The 18,168-nt window shown below is 38.9% G+C and overlaps 1 protein-coding gene and 1 pseudogene across 2 annotated transcripts in view; both read right to left on the bottom strand.

The window, feature by feature from the left end:
* DLGAP1 (DLG associated protein 1) overlaps positions 1–18,168 on the bottom strand; it is a 529,488-nt gene that overhangs the window by 486,754 nt on the left and 24,566 nt on the right. The gene's annotated exons all lie outside the window — the stretch shown is intronic.
* LOC129459990 (glyceraldehyde-3-phosphate dehydrogenase-like) lies at positions 6,327–16,168 on the bottom strand (annotated as a pseudogene).

An 18,168-nucleotide genomic window follows, 5' to 3' on the forward strand; every position in this document is an offset into this window, starting at 1 on the left:
ATGGCTTAAGTTTTTGGCCTGAGCAACTGATATATGGGAATGATATCTACTGAGGCAGGAAAGAAGAGACAGAAGTAGGCTTGAGGTAAGTGAGGATTTTGTTTTGGACCTGTTACATTGGAGACGTTTATTAGATATTCAAGTGGAGGGGCCGAGTTGGCAGCTGGATTAATGAGTATCAGGTGAGAGGGGACGTCTCAGCTGGAGATAACAGATTTGGATGACGTCAGCGTGTTGATGTTATCTGAAGCCTTGGGACTAATGAGATCATCTAGGAATAGAGGAGAAGGTCATCAGGAAAAGAGCTCCTTGGGGCATTCAATATTCTGAGGTCCAAGAGAGGAGGAGGAGGAGGAGGAGAAAGCCAGGTTTTCTAAGAGAAGTGGCCAGTGAAGCAGAAGGGAAACCAGGAGGTGAGGTGGTCCAGGACCTGGAGAAGAGAGTAGTTTAAAAAGAAGGACTAGTCCACCGGCTCAAACTGCTGAGTGACTAATCTTATTTTAATATGTTTGTGTAAATATGGCTGTGCCTGCCTACATTGGTGGAGGGAATGTGCCTACCACATTGTAGAGGGCATTCAATAAATACTAACTTATTTTTATTTCTCAAAACAGTTGCTGGGCTCTAGCCAGGCACTGGTAGGCACTGTGGTAGGCACTGAGCACATCAGCAAGGAATGAGAAATAGATTATGAACTGATGAGCTCACAGTGACTTTAACTTTTGCAGATATTTGTCCTGGCATTTGAGAGTTTTATTTAGAACAGTGATTCTCAAGATGTGGTGCCCCGATCAACAGACTCTGCAGAACCTGGGAACTCATTAAAAATGCAAATTCTAGGGCTTCACCCCAGACCTACTGAATCCCAAACTCTGGGGTTGAGGTCCAGGAACCTGAGTTTTAACAAGCCCTGCAAGTGACTCTGATGCCTGCTGAAGTTTGAGAACCACTGGTAAGGAGGAGAGCAGGCTGTCCTCTGCAAAGCTGTCATTTAAGCTCCATTTAAACTTTATAGTCTCTAAAGAGAAAATGTAAAACATAGACGTAATGGTAGTATTGATCACTCTCTGTTTCATTTCTGAAGCCCATACTTGGTTATTTTGTCTTAAAGAGCATTTGACTCTACTTTTGGCTTCAGACTATGTGGAGCTATTTTTAAAAATTTGAGTTTATGTATTTCCACAACTAAGTAAAACTGTTGAGGGCTTCTGAGAAAATCACCCAACTACGCAGATTGATCCCCATACACACATATAGGATAAATGTGTGCCTCTCAACTGCATTGGACACCTAACGCCAAGAGGCAAGCCACACTTCCCTTCTTAGCAGTGCTTCACATTCTCCTTGTAGCTGTTTTGAACATTTCATTTGTCTATTTGCTTATCACTACCAGTAAATCATCTTACTGCTTACTCTTCACAGATAAAATAAGTTATTGGAAAAACTTCCTGACACTAATCCAGAATATGTACCTAGGTCTGTCACATCTCTCTGCTTTTGATCATATTTAGATGAAGGAGACATAACTGCTCTAATCTGAGCATAAATTTACTGGGACCTCACCCTGCCCCACTTCTTTCTCCTGTATCTTAAATCCTTCACGGACCCTTAGTATCTTTCCTTTAATATTTAAATATGCTAAGATACTCTTTCATCTTAAAAGGCAATGCTAGATCTTACCCCAGTTTCACATCATTTTTACGCAGCTATTGATCTCCACTTTTTATTTTATGCAGTAAAATTTCTAGCACTTGTCTATCTTGTTCCCTTTGTATCCCTATTAATGAGTGTGTCATTGGCTCATGGCAGGCACTCAACTAAGACTTGCTGAATAAAATGGCTAACTATATATACCTTAAAAAAATTTGAAAACACAGAAAGTTGCTGAAAAACATATTTTGGGCAATCTCTTTACCCAAACAGACCATCATAGAAGTTTTAAATAGTTAACATCTTTATATTTGTATTCCTGGCTTTCAAAAGACATATCACAGTCTGATGAAGTTTTAGAAAGAACACAGTAATATTTGGAGGTTGATTTCAAACCAATATTCAATTACTTGTGCAAATATTATTTAGAACAGGTGGAGGTAATTGAAATTCAAAGAAAATGCCTTTCCTGAAAACTTTGAATCATCATACCCAATGAAACTTTTATTGGAACAGCTAATAAGTAATACCATGCAAGGGAGGTTTATTTTTTTCTTCCTTGTCCCTGCCCAGCTATGTGGAACTAATAATCAAAATAATTAACAACAAGAAGAGAAATAATTAAGAGGACCTGGTAACAAACAAAACTATTGATTTCTTTTGAAGAAAAATGACACGGCATTCTTTCTCCAACTTTCTTTTAAAAGACATTTTGCAGGTGGCAAGAGACCAGCGAGACAACAAAGGAAAGAAGTTAACTAATGAATGAACAGCACTGGGGATGTAGGATGTATATTCTGAAAGAGAAATACTATTTTCCTTAACAATATTCAAAGAAAATTATGATTATTTTGCTACTATGAAAGAGTTTACAAGGAAAAATTTGAAGATTGAAGTAGTTCAACTTTCCAGGTCAAACTGTGTGAACTTCTATCTGCCAAATTTTATAGCAATTCTACTATTACAAAACAATATACTAGAAATCTCACTAATGATCATGTAGTCAATCAACACACCAATAATTGTCATCTGAAAAGAAATACAACTTTTAGTCCTTCCTTCTTGAAGACTAAGTGGCAAAGAAAAACAGTGAGGTCTTCTATGGTTACCACTGGTTTTTGCAAAATGTTCTGTCACATTTTACTCAATTAGGCGTTGACTGAGTGTATTACACCGCTGACCAATTCTAGCCGTAGGAAAAGAATATTAAAGAGAAAAGGGTGCTTGTTCTCGAAACAAAATAGATATACACAGAAAGAAGACAGTGGTTTAAGACCTTATTTGTAAAAGAGATCCAGAATAAAGTAAAAGTACCCGTCCTTGCAGAAAAACCGTGGCCCAAGTTATAGCAGTTTCACGATTTCAGTCTATTCTTAAAAAAAAATCCTACCAAAGAAATTAGCACAGATGCAGCTCGTCAGTATTTTATTTTAGTAGTGACTATCCACAAATTATGCAAAATCAAAATTAGGCCCTTAATAAGAGTGCCAGCTTCCTTCTGCCAACTATTCTATGTCTGTCAGCTTGCAGTTAAGGAGGCTCTATCCAGCGATGATCCTTATTTAATTTTTTAATGTGTTTCATGTAAAGGGCCTTTCTTGAATAGAGTATGTAAAGGAAAAGACTCTAGGATTAAATACTTCTGATAAAGGGCCTTCTTAAGACTATCAGTCTTGTCTGTGTCTGTGTGTTAAGATGGAAAGCACACGAAGAGAAGTCAGCAGATTTGTTGTGTTAGGATGTGGGTGTTTAATCAGTGCTTAATACTAGTGGTAAGTTTGATTAATGTTTGTCTTTGTAGGTAAAGCAACAGAACACAGTTTTCCAGAGCAATATGAAGCAAACATATTACAAAAATGAAAATGAAGAATTTAAGATGAGTTGACTACCATTGTACTCCTGCAATTTACCCTTGTCATCCTTCTCTCTTTCATATAAAAATATGATTTTATTGAATTTTATTTTGGCTAAATAATCAGTTTTAGTTTTAAATCTCATAGAGAATAAATGAGATGAATTCTTTGCATATTTTCAAACCTCAGAGTTCCAGGAAAATATGACAACTAGAAACAAAGGAAAAGAAAATAAAACACTTTCATCTTTCTTATTGAAAGCCATTAGGTATTCTTATTGAAGCCATTAGGATCAATTTTGTAGCACTAATAATAAAAAGCCCTCTAAAGAAAGAGAGCTTTGGTAATGAACCTTTGTAGTTTAACTCAAATACACTGTCAAAAGCGATTTTACAACAAATGTGAGTGCTACAAATTATAGCAAACATATAATAGAAATGTGTGGGACATGAGAGAGAAATGTTGGCCTCATCAAGAAGTACATCTTCTAGAAAATCTAAAAAATAAAGAGACATGAAGAAGATAAACATCTTGCCCCATATCAGACTGCAAAATAGTAATACAGTTTCACTCTTAGTTTTTAATCAATTAATTCTCAAACAGGTACTAAATTTAGAACGAAGGATATGTTATTACTAAATCATATTAGAGATATCTTGACATTAATATTAACATTAAAAATATGCAAGCAAAAGGGTTTTTTCCCCCAAATTGAACTGAAATCCACTTTAATATCAACTGGGTTTCAAGAATAAAATATAAGCCCCCGCCCTAGTTCCGAGGTCCCCATAGGAGCCCTGCACCCTGGGCCTATGAGGTCTGCTTCTGCCCTTGTCTCTGGGCTAGGTATGCATTTATTTCCAGAAGTGGGAAATGCTGGAATACAGATTTAAGGCCTAATCAAGCATTGAGACAGCTGGAACCACCTTCCAATTTCACATCTGTCCTCCTCTAGCACCCCACATCTATTCCAGGTTATTGCAACCAAAGTAACAGCCCCCTCCACCTGCCTTCTTTTGGTAGCTACAGCATAACCTCAAGGTCGCTTTTCTCCATCCACCTTTCAGTCTGTAGCATTGACCTAGAACATGAGCCAGACTCTGGCCTCTGGCAAGAACTTTGCAGTAAATTGTTGACCAGTTTGTGGTGGTAGTTTCTATTATTTCTATTCAGAGGTAGGAGTTCTTTTCACGGTAAGTGCTTTCCGTTAGTTTAGAATTAAGTCCTCTAAATCAGTGGCTTAACATTTTTTTTGACTGCTACCGATAGTAACAAATTTTACATCCTGACCAGTATATATACAGGTAAATACATACATAAGACATTTATAAAATGTATGCTAACGTATATATGACAATATCACATATGTGTATGCATACCTGAAACATGTTTTGTAAATAAGTCCGATGTATTTTGCCTATTCTATTCTTTTGTTTTTTTCTAAAAAAGTATTGGTATGTGTAATTGACTGGTATGATGCACCCCCAAGTGTTTGCAGACTGCATTTTATATTGTTCCAAGACTGAACCTTTAAGACTCTTTTTTTTTATTATACTTTAAGTTTTAGGGTACATGTGCACAATGTGCAGGTTTGTTACATATGTATCCATGTGCCATGTTGGTGTGCTGCACCCATTAACTCGTCATTTAGCATTAGGTATATCTCCTAATGCTGTCCCTCCCCCTTCCCCCCACCCCACAACAGTCCCCGGAGTGTGATGTTCCCCTTCCTGTGTCCATGAGTTCTCATTGTTCAATTCCCACCTATGAGTGAGAACATGCGGTGTTTGGTTTTTTGTCCTTGTGATAGTTTACTGAGAATGATGGTTTCCAGTTTCTAGTTCAACCATTGTGGAAGTCAGTGTGGCGATTCCTCAGGGATCTAGAACTAGAAATACCATTTGACCCAGCCATCCCATTACTGGGTATATACCCAAAGGACTATAAACCATGCTGCTATAAAGACACATGCACACGTATGTTTATTGCGGCACTATTCACAATAGCAAAGACTTGGAACCAACCCAAATGTCCAACAACGATAGACTGGATTAAGAAAATGTGGCACATATACACCATGGAATACTATGCAGCCATAAAAAATGATGAGTTCATGTCCTTTGTAGGGACATGGATGAAACTGGAAACCTTTAAGACTCTTTTGTCCATCTATCCTTTGGTAAGCTAAGCTGTACTAAGGATAACATAGAGAAATATCAGTGTATCCAAAAAGGATTCCTGGCTGATGGTTTTGAAGAGTCACAGGGCTATAGGTTTAGAAAATCTTGTTCTCTAAATAGCAATAAAAATTAAACCTGGCAAATTCTTATTTTAAGTATCTTTCATTAAGCAATCCATGGGATTCTATATTAATAAGCATAATAATTTTCATGACAGCCTCAGTGGATATTGAGGGACAAGAACAATTCAAAACCAGGGTTTTATGCAACTGTAAAGTGCTGGTCCAGTTGAGTCAGGGAGGATCCTGTGAATTCACTAAGGGAAGACTCTTTACTTGGGTTCTCATCAGCAGACCATGAATAGCTTTGGTCATTTAACAGTGTCCAACTAACAGGATAACAATCCTGTAATGTGTAAGTTTTCAGTTTTCAAGGATATATCTAAAGAAGTGTTTTCAATTAAAATATTACAGTTTACCTTGTTTTTAAATTTTTTTTTTTTTTTTTTTTTTTTTTTTTTTGAGACGGAGTCTTGCTCTGTCGCCCAGGCTGGAGTGCAGTGGCGCAGTCTCGGCTCACTGCAAGCTCCGCCTCCCGGGTTCACGCCATTCTCCTGCCTCAGCCTCTCTGAGTAGCTGGGACTACAGGCGCCCGCCACCGCGCCCGGCTTATTTTTTTTTTTTTATACGTTTAGTAGAGACAGGGTTTCACCATGGTCTCGATCTCCTGACCTCGTGATCCGCCCGCCTCGGCCTCCCAAAGTGCTGGGATTACAAGCGTGAGCCACCGCGCCTGGCCTGTTTTTAAATTTTTTATGAGTTTATAAATTCTATAATACCACTTATAAAAAATACAACACCTCAAGGCATGTATAAAAAAAATTATATCACTAGGCCAGGCATGGTGGCTCACGCCTGTTATCCCAGCATTTCCGGAGGCCAAGGTGGGAGGATCACTTGAAGCTGGGAGTTCGAGACCAGCCTGGGCAACATGGCAAAATCCTGTCTCTATTTAAAAATAATTTTAAAAAATTATATGTATCTATATCAGTTTATATGTAACTCTCCCTAGTCCTCTGGTTGATTCATTCTGTCTTTTCTGTCTTCAGTTATTTATACTCAAACATGTTTCCCTGGTGTGTTTGAGGCAGTTGAGTCATACACACACACTCTCTCTCTTTCTTTCTTTCTCATAGTTTTAGAATTATACAGTGTTTGGGATATAGATAAGTAGATCTGTGGGAACCTGATTATTAAGTGACTAGGTTCAGTCTCTGGCCTCAGATAGTCCTAACTAATCTATTTTTTAAGAAGCAAGTATTGAGCACCACTGTCCATGTAGGAACTTTGTTATGTTGAGTTCTCAGCTTTCCTGAGACTCCTGTGACACCATCACAGCAACATGACACCTCAGGGAGGGAGGTTTGGGCAAATCACACTGGCTCCCCCTGCCCTGGCCAGCAACACTGAGAGGCAGATGGGCGGGGAGGTGCCTATCTCTAGCCTGAAGCCAAATGAATTTCTTTTCTGTTCCCCAATCTGTGTTTAGAGACCCAAAGAATAAGCCCGTAGGATAGAGGACTTTTATTCCGAAAGAGGCTCTATTCTACGTTAATTAGGCTTCAGACTCCAAAAGGACAACAAGCGTGAGCTCAAGTAAGCAAAGCCTTTTTGCTGCAGGGTGTTGTGTCTAATAGCTAATTTAAAAATATCAACAAATCACTGTCCAAAGAAACTTAATTCTGGGACTATTAAGGTATTATCATCTGGCTGTTTTTATTCAAGTTGAGTAATCCAATATTTATTGAATACTTACTATGTACAAAATAATTTCCTAGATTCTATAAGGAACACAGAGAAACTAAGATGGTCCTACCTTCAGGCCGCTGCTATCTAATTAGAAAAAAACCATTTTCAGTAAAAGAGAATAGTCAGAATAGCCACAGCCAAAAAAAAAAAAAAAAAAAAAAAAAAAAGTCAATACATTTGCTTTAAGCAGGCTGTAAGATTTATCTGGAGCCAATGACAAATAATAAGCTACTAGTCATTTCCGTCCTGGAAGCTGCAATTCATCTCAGCTTGTATGAGCTCCGTCACCTTTGTGCTCCTGTTACTCCTGGTTTGGGACTCAATTTCACTTTAGGAGGGGAGTGGTGGAGTATATGGTTCCTGCTCAGGCTTTAGGAGCCAGGGCTTCCCTAGTTCACCTGTGGTTCCTGTGTGAGCATCCCCTAGGGAACATGCTGGAAGGCTTCCAACTCAACTACATTTCTTCTGCCAGTGTTGTTGGCAGGCCAACTGAGAGTCTTCTCCAAATTGCCTGCCAAATTTTTTTCCCTCAATTTTAGATAATTTTATTCTTTCTGAAACCTGACAAACTAGATCTAGGCTAGAAAGTTCCGGGGAAGGCCCAGGGCTCGGGATCCATGTTAACTAGCTGAGGGTTCACAAGGAAAACACAGCAGAAGATAATACTGTAGAGTCATGCACAGTTGAACAATGAGGATACGTTCTGAGACATGTGCTGCTGTTGTCCTTGTGTGAACATAGAGTGGACTTAGATGGACCTAGATGGCATAGCCTACCACACTCTCAGGCTATATGCTAAAGCCCATCGCTCCTAGGCTACAAATCTGCACAGCATGTGACTGTCCTGGATACTGTAGGCAGTTGTAACACCGTGGGAAGTATTTGTGTATCTAACCCTATCTAAACATAGAAAAGACATAGTAAAAACACTTTATTTATTTTTTTGAGATGGAGTCTCACTCTGTCGCCAGGCTGGAGTGCAATGGTGCGATCTCGGCTCACTGCAACCTCTGCCTCCTGGTTTCAAGCAATTCCCCTGCCTCAGCCTCCCAAGTAGCTAGGACTACAGGTGCCCGCCACCACACCCAGCTAATTTTTTTGTATAGTAGTAGGGACTGGATTTCACCATGTTGGCCAGGATAGTCTCAATCTCCTGATCTTGAAAACACGTTATTATAATCTTATGGGACCACTGTCCTATAGGCGGTTCATCCTTGACCTAAATGTAGTTGTATTGCATGTGACTGTATTAAGATCTTTTAATTCAGGGCTTTTAAATATTTTCAAAAGAACTTTTAACTTCCTAAGAGAAGCTTCAGATTTCAATAGTTCTTCACACAAAAGATCTCACTTTCCAAGGAGAGAAAAAATCCAGCTTTTCCATGAATATATCATGGGTTTGCTTCACTCTCGGCATGGCCACTCTGCTTTTCTTTTTTACTGGACTATTTGCCCCGGTGTTCCTGCTTTGGTTAAAAGTGAGACATAAAGAACTTATTATTAATCAGGTAAATGAAAGTATGACACTGAAAACATTCAATGTCAAAAGACCTAATATAGAAAAGAGGTTTTAGGTGATTGAAACAGGGAAGAGGACAGTATAAGATTCATACTGATGAGTAGTATTTTACAATTTGTAAATAAAAAATATAAAAGCAATACATAGCATGGAATATTATTCAGTCTTACATAGGTAAGAAATCCTGTCATATAGTACAACATGGATAAATCTTGAGGATATTATGCTAAAGTGAAATAAATCAGTCTCAAAAAGACCAACCCTGTATGATTCTACATATATGAGGTAACTAAAGTAGTCAAATTCATAGGCACAGAAAGTGGAATGGTGATTGCCAGGGGCTGGGCAAGGGGAAATAAATGGGGAGTTGTTATTTAATGGGTACAGAGTTTCAGTTTTGCAAGAGGAAGATTTCTGGAAATCCGTTGCACCACAGTGTGAAGGTACTTAACACGGTGGAACTGTACACTCAAAGAAAGTAAGGATGGTTACTTTTATGTGTTTTTTAATTACAATTAAAAATAAAAATTATATATATAAATATATATGCAAAACAAACACTTCCTACAACTCACTAAGAAAACAAACATCCCCATTAAAAATGGGCAAGGAAATTGAATGGGCCTTTCTCCAAACACGATATGCAAGTGGCCCATCAATACATGAAAAGATGTTCAACATCACTAATCATTAGGGCAGTGCAAATCAAAACCACAGTGAGATACTGCTTCACAGCAGTTAGGATGGTTATTATTTAAAGAAACAGAAAGTGGGTGTTGGCAAAGATGTGGAGAAATTGGAACCCTTGAACGCAGTCACTGTGAAAAATGGCTTGGTGGTTGTTAAAAAAATTAAACACAGAATTACCATATGATCCAGCAATCCCACTATGGGTATATACTGAAAAAAAATGGAAACTAGGGACTCAAACAGATAGTGGTACACCCATGCTCATAGCAGCATTATTTACAATAGCCAAAAAGTGAAGCAACCCAAGCGTCCTTAGAAGAATGAATAGATACAAAATGTGATGTGCATATAGAATAGAATATTATTTAGCCTTAAAAAGCCAGGAAATTCTGACACATCCTACAACATGGATGAACCTCGAAGACACTGTGCAAAGTGAAATAAGCCAGTCACAAAAACACAAATATTGTATAATTTAATTTACATGAGGTACCTAGAGAAGTCAAATTCATAGAGTCAGAAAGTAGAATAGTGGTTACCATGGCCTGGGGGAGAGGGAATGGGAAGTCAGAGTTTAAGGGGTACAGAGTTTCCACTTGGGAGGATGAACAGGTTCTGGAGATGGATGGTGGTGATGGTTGTGCAACAATGTGAAATCCTTAATGCCACTAAACTGTACACACTGAGGTTGGGAGTTTGAGACCAGCCTGACCAACATGGATAAACCCGTCTCTACTAAAAATACAAAAAAAAAAAAAAAAAAAAAAAATTTGCCAGGCATGGTGGTGCATGCCTGTAATCCCAGCTCCTTGGGAGGCTGAGGAAGGAGAATCACATGAACCCGAGAGGCAGAGGTTGCATTGCACTCCAGCCTGGGCAACAAGAGCGAAACTCTGTCTCAAAAAAAAAATGGTTAAAAGGGTAAATTTTATGTTATACATATTACCATAATAACAAATGCATTAATGAAAATATAGAGAATAGAAAAAATGAAGTAAATATCACCCATAATTCTTAGCACCCTAGCATACCACTGTTATGTTTTCTTCTGGTGTTCTCTGTTCCCTGCATATTTTTATATAGTATTAATTTTCTTCATGTTACTGGGAAGTCTTTGTAATTATTAAATCTATACCTATATCAAGAGAAAATTACTGTTTATTTCTTTTTCATTTGGAAAATAATTTGAGGCTAAATTATTTGTACTTATAACTTTGTGCTTATGACTTTTTACATTATTTTCTTAGGAGAATGTCCTGTAATGAAATCTTGGAGTTAAAGGCATGAATCCATTTTTAGCATTTAATATACAAGAAAAATTGATTTTCAAAAACTCTGTATTAAATTATAACGTTATCAGCAAGTTATAAAGGTACTATTCTCATCATGACCTCATCAAAGATTAGGTCATACCATTTTTAAAATCTGTTAATTTAATAGGAAAAATATATCTCATGATTTAAATTTGCATTTCTCTTAGATTACAAGTAAGGTTAAATTGTTAAAAGGTTTCAATACGATTCTTTAGTAGCTATACAATCTTTTTAAAAAATTGTCTTGACACAATTTCTGCTGACTTGTTAATAGCTTTGATTGATTCTTCTCATTTTATTTATTTATTTTTATTCATTTTTAAGACAGAGTCTCACTCTGTCGCCCAGGCTAGAGTGCAGTGGTGCCATCTCGGCCTACTGCAACCTCTGCCTCCCAGGCTCAAGCAATTCTCCTGCCTCAGTATCCCAAGTAGCTGGGACCACAGGCGTGTGCCACCTCTCCCAGTTAATTTCTGTATTTTTAGTAGAGATGGGATTTTCCCACGTTGCCCAGGCTGGTATCGAACTCCTGAGCTCCAGTGATCTGCCTGCCTCGGCCTCTCAAAGTGCTGGGATTACAGGTGTGAGTCACTTCACCCAGCCTTATTATTTTTAAACTGTATTAAAATGCTGAAATGTTAGTTAATGAATTATGTTTATTCTGTTTTTATTTATTTATTTTTTTTTTCTGAGTACAGGGGACTTTACTGATGTACGCAGTGAGGTAGGGCTCCCCTAGGTCTCACCCTCTTCAGGGAGTCTGCATGGAAACTGTGAGGAGGGGAGAGTCTCAGTGTTGTGGGGGACTGAGTGTGGCAGGGACTCCCCCTCTCTCTTCCTCTTGTGCTCTCGCTGGGGCTGGTGTCCAGCTAGCTGCTACTCCTTGGAGGCCATGTGGACCATGAGGTCTACCACCCTGTTGCTGTAGCCAAATGCATTGTCATACCAGGAAATAAGCTTGACAAAGTGGTTGTTGAGGGCAATGCCCACCCCAGCTTTGAAGGTGGAAGAGTGGGTGTTGCTGTTAAAGTCAGAGGCGACAACCTGGTGTTCAGTGTAGCCCAGGATGCCCTCAAGGGTACCCTCTGATGCCTGCTTCACCACCTTCCTCATGTCATCATATCTGGCAGGTCAGGTCCATGACCAACACATTGGTGGTGGAGACAAGGAAGGCCATGCCAGTAAGCTTTCTATTCAGCTCCAGGACGACTTTGCCTACAGCTTTGATAGCACCAATAGATGCAGGGATGATGTTCTGGAGAGCCCCGTGGCTGTCATGCCAGTTTCTTGAAGGGGTCATCCACAGTTTTCTGGGTGGCAGTAATGGCATGGACCATGGTCATGAGTCCTTCCACGATTCCAAAGTTGTCATGGATGAACTTGGCTGGTGGGGGGCAAAGCAGTTGGTGGCACCGGAGGTGTTGCTGATGATCTTGAGGCTGTTTTCATACTTCTCATTGTTCATGCCCATCAGCAGAGGGGGCAGAAATGATGACCCTTTTGGTACCCCCTGCAAGTGAGCCCCAGCCTTCTCCATGGTCATGAAGACACTAGTGGACTCCACAATGTACTCAGTGCCAGCATCCTCTCATTTAATTTTGGTGGGATCTCGCCTTGGATGATGAGTCATGCAATTTCCATTGATGACGAGCTTCCCATTCTCAGTCTTGATGGTGCTGTGGAATTAGCCATGGGTGGAATCATACTGGAACATGCAGACCATGTCGTTGAGGTCAATGAAGGGTAACCGATGGTGACAATATCCACTTTACCAGAGTGAAAAGCAGTTCGGGTGACCAGGTACCCAATACGACCAAGTTCGTTGGTCATATAGCCTTCACCTTTACCATGGTGTCTCAGGCACATGGCTGGTCCTGCATAAGAATATTTAGCTGTCTGTCAAATGGGAGGAGCAGAGAGCCTGATTCTTACTTTTATGGTTTCTTCTATTGTTCCAAAGCTCTTCCTGGTCTAGAACTTTCGAAGACGATTCAATTTTCCCCCTAGTTTTTTTTATGGGTTGATGTTGCACACTTAACTTCTTCTATTTGGAATTTACTATGTTGTATAGGACAGATCTTGATGGACAGAGGCAGAGGAGGGGGAATAGCATTAGTGAGGTTTTAGAGGAAGAATTAAATGAAAAGTATGTGGAAAGTGTACGTATGTAAATCCACCTCTCTGGTGAAATGACCACATTGAGTAATAAAGACATACCTATCTGTCCATCAACAGATAAATGAATAAATAAAATGTGGTATATATAAACAATGGAATACTACAAAGCCATAAAAAGAAGAAAATGCTGTCATTTGCACAACATGGATGAACTTGGATGACATTATGCTAAATGAAATAAGCCATGCACAGAAAAACAACTATGGTCGTGCACCACACAATAATGTTTCGGTCAACCACAGACTGCATTGCATGTACAGTGGCAGTCCCATGACTATAAAGCCCTATTTTTACCATGTTTTTTCTATGTTTAGACGCACAAATATTTACCACGGTGTTACAATTGCCTACAGTATTCAGCACAGTACCATGTGTACAGGTTTGCAGCCTAGTAGCAATGTGCTATACCATATAGTCTAGTTGTGGGGTAGGCTCTACCATCTAGGGTTGCACTCTATATAATGTTCACTCGGTGATATCACCTAATGATGCATTTCTCAGAATGTACTCCCATGATTAAGTGACACATGACTGTACTGTATTAACTCATATGTGGATTTCTGTAAAGCATATCTCTTAGAAAGAGAAAGTAGAAAGTTGGTTACCTGAGGTGAGGCTGGAGAGGAGATGAAGAGATGGGGAAAGAAAAGATGTTGGTCAAAGTGTACAAAGTTTCAGTTAGACTATCACACTGCAACTGTTACACTGCAACTGTTACCCTGCATGGTAACCACAGTTAAGCATAATGTTTATTTCAATGTTGCTAAAATAGATTTTTTAAGTTCTTACCACAAAAGATGATAAATTGGGAGATGACAGATATGTTAATTAGCTTGATTGAATCCTTCTATAGTGTATACATAGATCGAAACATCACCTTGTACCCCACAAATACACACAATTATTATTTGTCAATTAAAAGTAAAAATATAGCTGGGTGCAGTGGCTCACGCCTGTAATCGCAGCACTTTGGGAAGCTGAGGCAGGTGGATCATTTGAGGTCAGGAGTTCGAGACCGGTCTGGCCAACATGGTGAAACTCCATCTCTACTAAAAATACAAAAACTTAGCCAGGCGTGGTGGCACATGCCTGTAATCCCAGCTACTTGGGAGGTTGAGACAAGAGAATTGCTTTTATGAGGGAGGTGGTTGTTACAGTAAGCTGAGATAGTGCCATTGTACTCCAACCTGAGTGACAAAGCGAGACTTCATCTCAATAAATAAATAAATAAATAAAGTAAAAAGTAAAAAACAAAAAAAGATAATGGGAGATAGAGATGGTGTGGCAGGAGGAGAGGAGAGGCTGCGGGGGTCTGATCTCAGGCATCGTGGCCTATCTGGACGCAGCACCTACTGCCTCAAGTGAGTCTTGGCTTGGTGGAAGCAGCAGGACCCGGAAGCAGCAGCCCAGTTCCTAACAGGAGCATAGAGGAAGACGGCTCTGCCACAGGAGAGACACCAGACTTTGCAGCTGCACTTGATGAGCAGGAGCAGAAAGTGCTTACGGCATTATAATAATTTGTGTCCAAAATGAAGTGGGATATTCATCCTTACCCATAGTAATTTTGTTCAGTGTGATTTAAATGTGTTTGCAAAAGGAAGGGCATCTCCTAATTCCTAGCTGAATACCAGAGCTTTGCTTAGATGTACAGGTGTTTCTGCCACGTAGCTTTCCTACTCCTTTCCAGAAAGGAAAAAACCAAAATGCTCAGCAATTTTCTTTCTTTTTTTTTTTTATGTTTGTACATTTATTTTTTGTTTGGTATACAGCAAAAAAAAATACTGTATGAAGTAGAGGAGTGACAAAACATTCATCAGGGTGATCTGATTTGACAGTGAAAGGGCCAAGCTGGTGATAAAGCATGGAAAGTAGTAACAGCAGCGAATCAACCACATGCATTGTATGCATAGCAGCTATTCTTAAGAATTCTGATTTCCACATATTCTAAGCACTAACAGAAAGTATTTAGTTGAAGAAAGCCAACCCACCCAAGACTTGAAGCCAGAATGTTGTTTTTTTCACAAATAGTTGTGATATTTTTGAAATGCTAACACAAAATTATGTGTCTACACATATATGTGTGTATATATCGAGAGAGAGAGACATGAAAGATCCTCACTAGGTTTCTGTGTGGTAATATCATCAGACATCTTTTAAGGAACAAAACAATGCTCTTAATCACTTCTTTATACCATAAACAGTTGGAATTTTCACCCTCTGGGGCCTCCTATGAACCTCTGCAGAGTAGTTCAGCCCTCAGACTGGAAATTAAGCTAATCAATAGTTACTTGGCACTTCTGCTTTTCTCTTTTCTTTCTTTCTTTCTTCCTTTTTTTTTTTTTGTTTGGTGTGTGTGTTTGTTTGGAACTTGTTTAATGAAAACACAGGTTCCATTCAGTGATATAAAGCAGCACATCACAAAGCTTTTTCACACATAGCTTGTTTTTAGTTCTTAGGCCTGGATATTTGTATGTTCTTAATATAGGCCTAATAACAGCTGAAATGTCATTTTTTAGATTCAACAAAACGTGTGTTTGGAACCTGTTTAATGAAAACGCAGGTTTCATTCAGTGATATGAAACAGCACATCACAAAGCATTTTCCAAGATAGCCTCTTTTTAGTTATTAGGGCTGGATATTCATCTGTTTATATAAAGGCTCAATGGGCTCAGAAATATCACTTCTTTTTTTTTTAATTTAAATTAATTTAATTTTAATTTCCAGGATACACGTGCAGGATGTGCAGGTTTGCTACATAGGTAAATCTGTGCCGTGGTGGTTTGCTGCACCTATCAACCCATCACCTAGGTGTTAAGCCCTGCATGCATCATTATTATTATTATTATTATTTTTATTATTATACTTTAGGGTTTTAGGGTACATGTGCACAATGTGCAGGTTTGTTACATATGTATCCACGTGCCATGTTGTTTTGCTGCACCCATTAACTCGTCATTTAGCATTAGGTATATCTCCTAATGCTGTCCCTCCCCCCTCCCCCCACCCCACAACAGTCCCCGGAGTGTGATGTTCCCCTTCCTGTGTCCATGAGTTCTCATTGTTCAGTTCCCATCTATGAGTGAGAACATGCGGTGTTTGGTTTTTTGTCCTTGCGATAGTTTACTGAGAATGATGGTTTCCAGCTTCATCCATGTCCCTACAAAGGACACGAACTCATCATTTTTATGGCTGCATAGTATTCCATGGTGTATATGTGCCACATTTTCTTAATCCAGTCTATCGTTGTTGGACATTTGGGTTGGTTCCAAGTCTTTGCTATTGTGAATAGTGCCACAATAAACATATGTGTGCATGTGTCTTTATAGCAGCATGATTTATAGTCCTTTGGGTATATACCCAGTAATGGGATGGCTGGGTCAAATGGTATTTCTAGTTCTAGATCCCTGAGGAATCGCCACACTGACTTCCACAATGGTTGAACTAGTTTACAGTCCCACCAACAGTGTGAAAGTGTTCCTATTTCTCCACATCCTCTCCAGCACCTGTTGTTTCCTGACTTTTTAATGATGGCCATTCTAACTGGTGTGAGATGGTATCTCACTGTGGTTTTGATTTGCATTTCTCTGATGGCCAGTGATGATGAGCATTTTTTCATATGTTTTTTGGCTGCATAAATGTCTTCTTTTGAGAAGTGTCTGTTCATGTCCTTCGCCCACTTTTTGATGGGGTTGTTTGTTTTTTTCTTGTAAATTTGTTTGAGTTCATTGTAGATTCTGGATATTAGCCGTTTGTCAGATGAGTAGGTTGCAAAAATTTTCTCCCATTCTGTAGGCTGTCTGTCACTCTGATGGTAGTTTCTTTTGCTGTGCAGAAGCTCTTTAGTTTAATTAGATCCCATTTGTCAATTTTGGCTTTTGTTGCCATTGCTTTTGGTGTTTTAGACATGAAGTCCTTGCCCACGCCTATGTCTTGAATGGTATTGCCTAGGTTTTCTTGTAGGATTTTAATGGTTTTAGGTCTGACATTTAAGTCTTTAATCCATCTTGAATTAATTTTTGTATAAGGTGTAAGGAAGGGATCCCGTCTCAGCTTTCTACATATGGCTAGCCAGTTTTCCCAGCACCATTTATTAAATAGGGAATCCTTTCCCCATTTCTTGTTTTTGTCAGGTTTGTCAAAGATCAGATAGTTGTAGATATGCGGCATTATTTCTGAGGGCTCTGTTCTGTTCCATTGATCTATGTCTCACAAACAGAGAGCCAAATCATGAGTGAACTCCCATTCACAATTGCTTCAAAGAGAGTAAAATACCTAGGAATCCAACTTACAAGGGATGTGAAGGACCTCTTCAAGGAGAACTACAAACCACTGCTCAATGAAATAAAAGAGGATACAAACAAATGGAAGAACACTCCATGCTCATGGGTTGGAAGAATCAATATCGTGAAAATGGCCATACTGCCCAAGGTAATTTATAGATTCAGTGCCATCCCCATCAAGCTACCAATGACTTTCTTCACAGAATTGGAAAAAACTACTTTAAAGTTCATATGGAACCAAAAAAGAGCCCGCATCACCAAGTCAATCCTAAGCCAAAAGAACAAAGCTGGAGGCATCACGCTACCTGACTTCAAACTATACTACAAGGCTACAGTAACCAAAACAGCATGGTACTGGTACCACAATGCTCAGCAATTTTCACTGCACTGTTCTCTCTCTAGGGTCCCAATAGTTTATCCATATGCTTATTACTGCCATTTTTGCAGGTGACTTTTTACAAATTTATTTTTTGAATTGAAAAATAAATATTGTATATATTTATGGTATACAACATGATGTTTTGAAACATGTATACACATATCATATATTCATATACATATATCAAGCTAATTAACATATTTATTACCTTATAGATTTGCCATTTATTTATGGTGAGAATACTTAAAATTCTACTTTTGTAGCAATTTTCAAGTATACATTGCGTCTTTGTTAACTATAGTCACCATCTTGTTCAAC

This window comes from Symphalangus syndactylus, chromosome 1 (genome assembly GCF_028878055.3).
Source record: "Symphalangus syndactylus isolate Jambi chromosome 1, NHGRI_mSymSyn1-v2.1_pri, whole genome shotgun sequence".
Taxonomy (NCBI): Eukaryota; Metazoa; Chordata; class Mammalia; order Primates; family Hylobatidae; genus Symphalangus; species Symphalangus syndactylus.